Consider the following 10,998-nt stretch of genomic DNA (forward strand, 5'->3'; position numbering starts at 1 on the left):
ATATGTAACATTGTATTTGCTGGGAATATAATTTGTAAAAACGAGTATTGTAATATAAATTTTAAATAGTACAACGAAAAGGCTAAAGTGGCGCGCGCGAAGCGCACGCTATGTGGTGTTCTAGTATAATAAAAAGCATCTGTTCTTTTGATCTAAAGTACAACATATTACAAGTTTATGAAAATCGGACGGACACTTGTGTGAGTTTCTTTGTGAGTCGAAATTTTCGTCCTATGTTAAACCTTGAATTCTACAACGCAGTAGGAGGTCAGCAATACAACACAACGTCTAAAAACGGGACATAAGACGTCTGAAAGACGTTGGAATGTCTCTAGGATGTATTTAAGACATCTTTAAGACGCCTTATATCCCGATTGTTGCGTTGTATAAGAAGTTAGTAAAATAGGTTTAATTTTATTGATACAATTTACTCCTATTTTTAATCTGATGATTTCCGAAATTTCGCTTTTCACTTTCTTTCTAGCGTCAAAATAGGTGTTGAATGAAATAATGAGACTGAAAGTAGGGTCACAATTCCGACTTGGATAGGTTAAATAGAATCAAAAGAGATTGATGTAGGTTTCAGAGGATCCAAATAAGTATTGAATGAAATAATAAGGTTGAGAATAAGATCAAAATTTTCAAAATAGGTGTTGAATGAAATAATGAGACTGAAAGTAGGGTCACAATTCCGACTTGGATAGGTTAAATAGAATCAAAAGAGATTGATGTAGGTTTCAGAAGATCAAAATAAGTATTGAATGAAATAATAAGGTTGAGAATAAAATCAAAATTTTGACCCGGGATCGGTATTTAAAGTTAAATATTAGTTCTCGAAGCACTGACAGCGAATGATTTCTTAAATATTTAACTTATGTGTTACATTTTTAATTTATCTTATACATCTAGTTTTATTATTTTAAGATTGATTTTGGCTACTTTTTACAAAAAAAAAACTTTATTGGAAAACACACTCTTCGGTACTATATATTGACCTTCAAAGCTCATATTAGGATTAGGGTTATACATTTTTATTTTTAGATTCCAGATTAACTTTTGTCCAGAAATGATTCTTATTATTAACCCTTACAGTACAATGTGAAAAAAGCACCACCTTGATACAATCATGGGTTTTTGAAGTCCGACGATTACTTCAATGACTTAAAAAACCTGCAAAAATTCATGAATATTCTTAAAATTTATAGAACAAACATATATAATTAAAATTGGACAATAATAATATGTAATATAGTTTATTTATAAAAATGGAAACACAGATCGAGGAAATGAAAGATTTGGTTTAAAAAATTGTAACTTTGCACAATGCACTTTGCACTTTGTTCTTCGACATTTCGAGAAACTTCCAAGAAAAAAATCCGTTGAACTCGAAAGACCTATGATTGTATTCTACGGGTTAATAAGGTTCTACTTGTAACACTGCGTTACCTGATTTATTAGGGTCCGAAAACATCACTTCATAGAAACCAGATAATCGACTGGAAGTGACCTGACCAGGACCATAGAATAAATTTCTAGTTGAACCGCATTTTACACAACATTCTCATCATTTCTTTCTTTCATATTTCCATTTTGTTATTCTCTGTGAAAAATGAATGCCATATGAACCACTTTGAAGGAAGGGACGCGATCTTTACATATCGACTAATAAAGTTACTACAAATTTACATACACTTGTCTGTTTGTGCGATTATGGGTCAGTATTTTAACGATTCGCCGACGATTAATTACCGGGATCTGCCGAGGCAGGAGGACAAAGAGAAAAGAGAAAGGGTCGCACGGTCGCAGGAGTCGTCGGCGCGACTGGAACCCCGAGAGAGGAGAAATTCCACGGCAGTCGGTCGTAAAAACCGGATCGCGGTGCAGATTCGAGGCTGGCCGGCCCAGCCTACCTGCTTTGGGCCCACCCACGCCGTGGTCGGGCATCAAAAAGGTTCTCTGCGGGCCTACCTCTATCCGACCGGTGGCGCCCTTTTCTCCCAAGAGAGAGAGAAAGGGAAAGGTAGGGAGGGAAGGAGGAAAAGAGAGAGAGAGAGAGAGAGAGAGAGGAGCGCGTCATGACCGTGAAATCAGCTTCGAATAATTATACCGGGGCTGTTTAACGGCGCGATGAAAAATGGCGTGATTAATCGAGTCGCCTGTGCATACGCCCTTGGCTTCGCGGCACGGCCACTGACATCTTCATCTCGTGTTTCTCGTGACTCGATTGCGTCACGCACGTGTGTCACACGCCGGTGATTCGCTTCTGCTGCTTCTATCGTTTCTTTCCACGGGACTTCCGCTGAGCGATGTGAATGAATTTATCGTCCGGGATGTGAAAGAGAGAGAGTGACAGAAACGTCGTTTCTGTATGTAGTACAGTCAGTTTACACACTTATTGCCGAATGAAGTTGCAAGTATTGCGCTCTAAGTTGTCGAGAGCCACTGCTGACATACACGCGTAGTAATAGATTATAAATGTATAAAAACTGCTTCTCAAAATAATGTTCTCGTAATTTAGGATCAATTCTTTGTTCTATATGAAAAGTCACACTCTGTGCTATCACTTTGGCTCCAGTCCTAACCGATTATTGAGCATACACGTTAGCAGTGTCTTTCAATTCTGACAACTTGAAATGTCGCAATTTCGTTCAGATAAAAAGTGTGCAAATCAATTTACAATAGAACTTTGTTAAGTGTAACATTCCTTTAATCGCGTGTACAATAGTGTTGCAAAACGATTTAGACATAATGAAATTGAGAACTTATCAAACTGTCAAAATTAAGAGTCAGTACAACTTACAGTAACAATATAAATAATAATAATTAATAATATAATTACCGCGTAAGAGTCCGTTGTTGGTGACTCTCAATTTTGAGAATTTGATGTGCTTCCAACTTCATTCCAACTACATCGTTTTGGAAGCCTCTGTACACGTGCGCGTGAATATTAACAAGAATTTTATTATTATAATTATGACTGTTATCTTCGTCACGAATAACGTTTTATTAAAAGCTGGAGGTGCCTCTCGCAAGGGAATAATCCGCTGCTAATTTCGCTGATGTATTTTCGCATCACTTAATTATGATGCTGAACGCATGACGAGCAATTTGTGTTTTGTATACTTTCGTAACGTTAAGATATATTTTCGCGACAGAAACTGTCGTGACGAGAGAAAAGAGAGGTATAAGAAACAGCCTCTGTAATTGCGTTCGCGAAAGGGGACGTGCAAACATCACTTCGGTCTTTCGATGAACGGTTGCTAATAACGCTGAGCAACTCGATCACTTTCTTTCGTCGTCGTCATCATCGTTGTCGTTTATGACAACGGAGACAATATTTAACGACGTTGTCTCGGCGTCTTGTTCGCGTACTGAGGAAAAATATCCACTAGTCAACACACTGTACCTGATCAAATATCAAAGTGGGATTAAAGTAGAAATATGGGGATTTAAAAGTAAATAATAAATATGTGATAAATATTTAATAAATTAGTTAATAAACCTCGCCTTCCTCACACACTTTAAGTCTCTGCATACAATGTTGATTCTGTGGGAGCCAAACGAATATTTGATCACTCACCAATTTTTGTAAAGGGTCCGAGAAAATATTAAAGTAGTGGAAATCTGTCTGCAGATTTTAATTTTATTGCGTTACGACCTTATACTTGAAGCTTTTCTATATCCCTTGGGAAAAATGTGTCCAAAAAATATTGATTTTCAACAAAGATATGGTAGTTTAAAGTTGCTCGGATCTGATAGATCTAGACTGTATTATACTCAAACAGAAATTTTTGGTCAAATACATTCATATTATACAAGATATTATACAAGAACCTAAATGGATAAATATAAAATAATCCTAAATATATTTATCTACGTAGTAAACATTGAATGAAGAAGATTATTGTAAAATTACGGCTCATTATAGATTTAAATTAGAATACCAATAATTTATAAGTTTCATTGATTACGCCTTTTTCGGGATTTCATTTATTTTCTCTATTACGGCTTTTCTTATCAGGATTCATTAAGGATCATCTGTGACTAAGTTTACACACACACACACACAGAGTGTCCCAGAACAACTTTCGAAGCTCTTATGGAGACATAATACGGATTGAAGTGAACACAAAAATCCTATACCGTTTTGTGATATTTGTGATATTTGCGATATTTAATTAATATCAAGATATTAACTAAAGAAAATTTGTGAATAATCACGCGAGATAATTACTACAAATATTGCAAAATAGTATAACACTTATGTTCATCTTAATCCATACTATGCCTCCACGAGAGCTTCGAGGGCTACCCTGTATATAAAATAGACAATAAAAATATATTCTATAAATAGATTTAATTCAAGTAAAGATTGAATTTTGCCAAAAAATGTAAAAACCACTCCTACTACTAATAATAAAAGGCAGGTACTCGAGCAGAAATTGAATCTACTGATTGTCTAGTAATGACACAGGAAAGTTGGCTCTTACATCGCTACTAGCTAGAAATGTAACGCTCACTTCTCCCAGTGGTTGTATCAGAAAAATTATCTAGTAGCTAGATGCAAAAAAATAACTTCTAACTATAATTGCTACAAGTACTACACAGTGATATACAATTTGCTACAAGTACTACACACTGATATCCAATTTCTATTCAAGATTTACCGATGATTTTCTATCTCGTTACTGTGTAATCTTTTTCATCTAGCCACTATCTATGTAATTGGTATAGTTGCTAGATAGTCCTGACATTCAAAAGACTGAATAGAAATATTTAGCCAGTCACGAGCTAGTGACTGGCTAGAAAAGTTATCTAGTCACTATCTAGCTATCTAGCCTTGAAATCTGCTCTACTAGATACAGTATGTTTGATAAGAGCGTGTACGGCAAAACTTTTTCCTCGAAACCGTTAGAGGGGGGATATGAACGCGAGCCAATAGCGGGGCTCTTCTCCCAAGATGCTTTGTCTAGAAAGCCTTAGTTATCGTTTGACTTTCGTCACAAAAGGGCGTATTTCAACATGAGTGCCGCGTACGCATCACGTTACGAAGCTGTGTTTCTATGTTCGCATCCGAAAGGACCAAAAATGTCGCGCGGAGCGGCTGCTAAGTATATGAAGAAGTCTAAGGCGTTTGTGAGTAAGTGGGTGAAACGTTATTCCGAGGTCAAAAACGTTGATGACTTGCCGGATCGTGGCTCTGTGCAGAAAACGACGAAAAAGGAGGACAAAATGATTTTACGGGTGTTTGAGAAGAATCCTTGTTTATCATTGCGTGGCGGGCAAGCGGTTTTACTTAAAAAGGGTCTAAATATATCATGTCATACTATAAGAAGACGTTTACTGGCTCATAAAGTGAAATTTCGAAGCACGATAACGAAACCGTTGCTGTCTGAAAAACACGTCGAAAAAAGACTTGCTTGGGCAAAAGAAAATTTGGACCGCTATTGGGGCAACGTAATTTTTTCAGATGAAGCTTCGTTTTGGGCAAAGTCTTCTATCAGACGTGTCTGGTCTACCCAGGCCAATAGACTCATCGAGCGGACCGTTAAACATCCGGTAAAGGTGCACGTCTGGGGCTGTTTCTCAAAACAGGGATTTGGCACTTTACACATCTTTACACAAAATTTGGATGCTGCTAAAATGGTCCAAATATATGAGAGAGCTTTATTACCATCTGCCCAAAGGTGGTTTACGAGGAAAAATGAAAATTGGCTACTGCAAGAGGACAATGATCCGAAACATCGGAGTAGACTTTGTACTGCGTGGAAACAAGAAAATGACGTTGACGTACTGGATTGGCCTTCACAGTCGCCAGATGCAAATCCAATTGAAAATGTTTGGGCGCTTATAAAGTTTAAGCTCCGAGGAAAGAAAATATGGACCGTCAAGCAGTTAATTCGACAGATTCGATTTATATGGAGATCTTTGTCTGAAGATTATGCTGTAAAATTAGTAGAAAGTATGTCTCGGAGATGCCAGTCAATTATTGATAATGGAGGCGACTGGACAACTTATTAATAATAAAGCATCACAGTCTATATCATGCATAATGTGTACAAATTTTTTCAATTTATGTATTATCCTAAGTTTTTGAGTTTTGCCGTACACGCTCTTATCAAACATACTGTACATTAGGCACTTTCCAATTGCAATATCCCTAGACACTTTCATGCACACGGCGACACAAGTTGCATTCCAATTGTCGTAATCGTCGACACAACACTACACATCCGTACTCAGCTTGAGGGCTACTAGTCGGCTGTGTAAACTAGTGTTTTCTAGTGACAATTAAAGTTAATAAGCGTAGCGGCTTGAAAAGAGACTGGCATTTGCGACGTGAAGTGGATAATATCTTTTTTATTATTTAGATTTTATTATTTATTATTAAAAAATATCAAAATATAAGCACAGCTGAAAAATAATCCTAACCCTACTCGACATACGTACACATTAGTACACACTTTGTTCCAATCGAATCGTGCACAACGTTACACTTTGTGCATTTCTGTGTACATATGTGTCAAGATGTGTTAAGCAATTGGAAAGCATCCATTTTTGCTCGGGTAAAAGGATCCCAAGTAGAAACATCTCAGGGAAAAACTGATTACTGGCTAGAATTAATTAGACAGTTACTATTTTGAAACTGGCAGAAAATACTGGCTATTTTTTCATGGCCAATTACTAGTCAGAAACTAGACTTGAAAAAATAGTAAGTAAATACTGGACAGTTTCTGTCCATTAAAAACTCTGAAAATACTGTTCAGTATTTCTTGGGTAGTTTTTTGTCAGAAGCTATGCAATAAAAATAGTAAGTAAATATTGGATAATTTCTGCCCAGTAAAAACTTTGAAAATAGTGTTTAGTATTTTTGGACCAATTATTTATCAGAAACTACACAAGAAAAATGGTAAGGAAATGCTGTGTATTTTCTATTCAGCAAAAAATCGGAAATTACTGACGAATTTTTTTGAGATAGTTCCTGGCCAAAATAAAATAAAATATTATATTAAAGATGAAAAAATTTTTTTTAAATAAAAATTATAAAAATTTAATTTTAATAAAATTATTGTTTCAATACATATATAATTAAATCCTTTATAACTATTAATAATCTGAAAAAAATAGATACTGATCAGAAACCGATAAAAAAATGCTTATAAAATAGTTAAAAACTAATAAGAAACTGCTTAGAAACTGCTAATAAACAGATACTGATCAAAATTTAGTTAAAAACTGATCTGAAACTATCTAGTTCAACTGTCCAGTTTTTGACGAAGTGAGCGTCGACCAGTCAGTTTCTAGCTAAGAAAACTGGCTAAAAACTAGCTAGTTATAAAAAATTCCTGGACAGTTACTGGTCAGAAACTAGATAAATTTCTACTCGGGATGTTGAACTCACAGATTGATTTCAACGCTAATTGTGGCAACAATTAGCGCGATCCGCGTGGACTCCTTGAGCCACGTGACCGCCGCCTGTCACGAAGGTAACGAGAAGATGATTGAGGACGACATTGGAACTGCCCGCGACGAGGCATGAAAAGAGGATAGTCCCCGAGTAATGACGACTCGTGCGATCGTGTGTATCGCGTTGTACTCGCTACTTAACGTGGAATCGTGTATCCTTGACACGACGCGATACGAAAGCGGAGAGAGACGCGGGAATAATTAACGAGCGGCGACTTCGATAACACGATCGAAACTTATCGGCGAGTGCGGCCGAGCTGGCAGAGAACTTAAACGGCCGTTATTAGAGAGCGCCAGTCGTGAGAAATATTTAACGTTATTGGCGAAACCAATATCGACACTGGAATATTATCAGGAAGATCGGGCTTTTATTAATTAATGAGCTCGCTCTCGCATCCACTTCGGTCCTCCCGCCCGTTCTTCCATAATGCATTCCCCGTAGTCGTCTCGCGCACGCGAATTATTCATAGGCAGGATTTTTCGGCTGCAAAAAGTATACTTCCCGCGCGAGTCACGATTTTTCACTCCACTTGTACACGCGACGTCCTTTTTTTCCCTCTCATCGTGACGTTTCGAGTTGTTAAATTATTCGAATGGCCGCGCGCGGACGGCACTCAAAAACTTGTCGGCTCTTTCCGGAACACCTCTCGCGCTCTTCCAGTCTGATTGCTCGCAATGAGAATTTACGCGATAATTTTTGACCGTTCTGATTAATTAATGGCGCTCATTGCGCCACCTAATTAAATTAAAACATAGAAACGTCTTTGGAAGTTCAAGTATGTGATGCTTCGCGTGTAATTGGTAAATATATGGATTCGTCATTTCACATAACATTGCACGCGAACACCCTCGCTTCGTACCGCATGGTAATTATTTCACACAAAAGACGAACGTTAAGAATGTATTATCCAAATCACACAAAATGACACCAAAACACTTTGGAAACATTACAGTTTAATCTATATTGCGTCTAAAAGTGATCACAAGCAATTTAAGGGGACTGGAGGGTCTGATTGCTTGAAAATCGTGCTTGTTTTTTTACAATTTTTTATAACAAACTGAATAAATATGCGAAAGTGTTATTTTGACGTGTATTTATACAACATATAAAGAGAAGAAAAATATAATTTTGATGATCAAATACTCAATATAAGTGTATGGTACCACCTAATTGCGTCACCTAATTAAATTAAAACATAGAAACGTCTTTGGAAGTTCAAGTATGTGATGCTTCGCGTGTAATTGGTAAATATATGGATTCGTCATTTCACATAACATTGCACGCGAACACCCTCGCTTCGTACCGCATGGTAATTATTTCACACAAAAGACGAACGTTAAGAATGTATTATCCAAATCACACAAAATGACACCAAAACACTTTGGAAACATTACAGTTTAATCTATATTGCGTCTAAAAGTGATCACAAGCAATTTAAGGGGACTGGAGGGTCTGATTGCTTGAAAATCGTGCTTGTTTTTTTACAATTTTTTATAACAAACTGAATAAATATGCGAAAGTGTTATTTTGACGTGTATTTATACAACATATAAAGAGAAGAAAAATATAATTTTGATGATCAAATACTCAATATAAGTGTATGGTACATGCAGTTAAAATATATTTCAAGATCGTCATTTTGCAGTAATATCTTGATTCTCAGTGGTTCAATTAAGCTGATTTTTAGGTAGAAAATTTCCGTAAGCTTGTCGTTATCGTGTAAATATAATAGAAATTGAGTAAAAGTTAACAAAATTGCAAATATCTTAATGAAATATTAAATTTTCCGTTCTTTTATAGTAAAAAAATTAATATTTCAAAATTAAATATTTTCACGAGTTTGTCAGTGGTTCACACGATAACGCTTACGGAAATTTTCTATCTAAAATTCAGCTTAATTGAACCACCGAGAGTCAAGATATTACTGCAAAATGACGGTCTTGAAAAGAAAAACGAAATATATTTTAACTGCATGTACCATATACTTATATTGAGTATTTGATCATCAAAATTATATTTTTCTGCTCTTTATATGTTGTATAAATACACGTCAAAATAATACTTTCGCATATTCATTCAGTTTGTCATAAAAAATTGTGAAAGAACAAACACGATTTTCAGGCAATCTGACCCTTCACATCGACCAGTCCCCTTAACATCGATTTAATTTGAATAACAAATCATTCTACTTTCATTAAACGTAAACCCAGCACATAATAATAATTAAACATAATGACGTCGGATGATGCTTTAACACATTCGCTATCATGGTTTATTTAGAGAACTCTTGTTATAATCCACTATATTTTTTTACATAATTATGTAATAGACGAAGCTAATAACAGCGTACAACACAGGTTCCCTCCCATGAGAAATTCAAAGAGATTCTGATAATAAATATAAAAAAAAACATAGCCGTATCTCAGCGTTTTACAAGATCAAGTCATTAACGTTTTTTTTTTGCAGCTATTTATTGTATTTATCTGATATTGGCTTTTAAAACTGTTCTAAATAATATGTTAACATTTTTATTTAAATAATTGATGTTTTTCCGTGTAAAATTGTCCGCTGAATACGAATATGACAATAGTAAGTCGATAAAAAAACGTTTAAAACTGTAAAATATTTAATTTGTAAAAAACACTGATTTAAATTTTTTAATATTTTCATTTATTTCCAATTTTTTTTACAGATTTTATAAGAATCTTGGTTGTTTGGTTTGCCGTTTGTATGATTCCGATTCCGTATCACGAACAATAGACCAGCAATATTCGTGTGTCATCGTACTTGGTAGTCGAAACAACAAGTATCTGTAGTAACTAATAGTTTATTAGATACTTGTTTTTTCTTTATTATACTTCTTTATAATTCTTTGTTATAATTCAGAAACATACTGATTCTTTAAGATTCGAAACACAAGATAAAAACTTAAAGCATAATACATTGTCTTTAAATAACAAGCTGGCCATTACAAAGTATTATAAAGTGGTCCTAACAAACGTTAATGACTTGATCTTGTAAAACACTGAGACACAGGTATGTTTGATTTACATTTATTTTCAGAATTTCTTTAAATTTCTCATGGGAGGAAAAGAAATTCGATTTTTGTTGAACGATGTAATATTTCAGACATATACTAGAACAAAAATGTTTCGCCGTCACACGTATGTGACGTCAGTAGCTGTTAATAATGCATTATTGACGTCTCTAACATCAATAATAATTAATATGCGAGTATTTTAAACCACGCTGTTAAATATATGAAGTTGCTATCTTTAATAAAGGAAAAGATAATATTAGGACCTTAACTTAGTTTCCGCCCGCAAATGTTAGATGGCAATGCAAACAGTTCTAGTAGTCATTACTAACGAAACAGGTAGTTTGTGATTAATTTCGACATTTCTCGATAACATTCAGTCAGCATACACAATTATTTTCCTAAACAACAATTTCTTTTGCTTTGTGAAAAATGGAACGCGATAAAGTGTTTTTTCGACATGTGCTTTTGCACTATTTTGATTTGAAAAAAA

General features: G+C 35.2%; 1 protein-coding gene across 18 annotated transcripts in view; it reads right to left on the reverse strand.

Annotated features, from left to right (window-relative positions):
- Window positions 1–10,998, reverse strand: part of LOC116844753 (ras-related protein Rab-37-like) — a 556,153-nt gene that overhangs the window by 23,596 nt on the left and 521,559 nt on the right. For 2 of the 18 annotated variants that reach the window (XM_032816759.1, XM_032816753.1), the window contains exon 2: window positions 1,447–1,600. The exons of 15 other annotated variants lie outside the window; for them this stretch is intronic. The gene's annotated coding sequence lies outside the window, so the exon portion shown is untranslated. Of the gene's footprint in view, window positions 1–1,446; window positions 4,914–10,998 lie in introns of those variants that run through there. One more of the 18 variants, XM_032816749.1, reaches the window with a different exon arrangement.

The sequence above is a fragment of the Odontomachus brunneus genome, unplaced genomic scaffold (assembly GCF_010583005.1).
Source record: "Odontomachus brunneus isolate Ranch 3 - 2012 unplaced genomic scaffold, Obru_v1 Obru_scaffold_046, whole genome shotgun sequence".
Lineage (NCBI taxonomy): Eukaryota > Metazoa > Arthropoda > Insecta > Hymenoptera > Formicidae > Odontomachus > Odontomachus brunneus.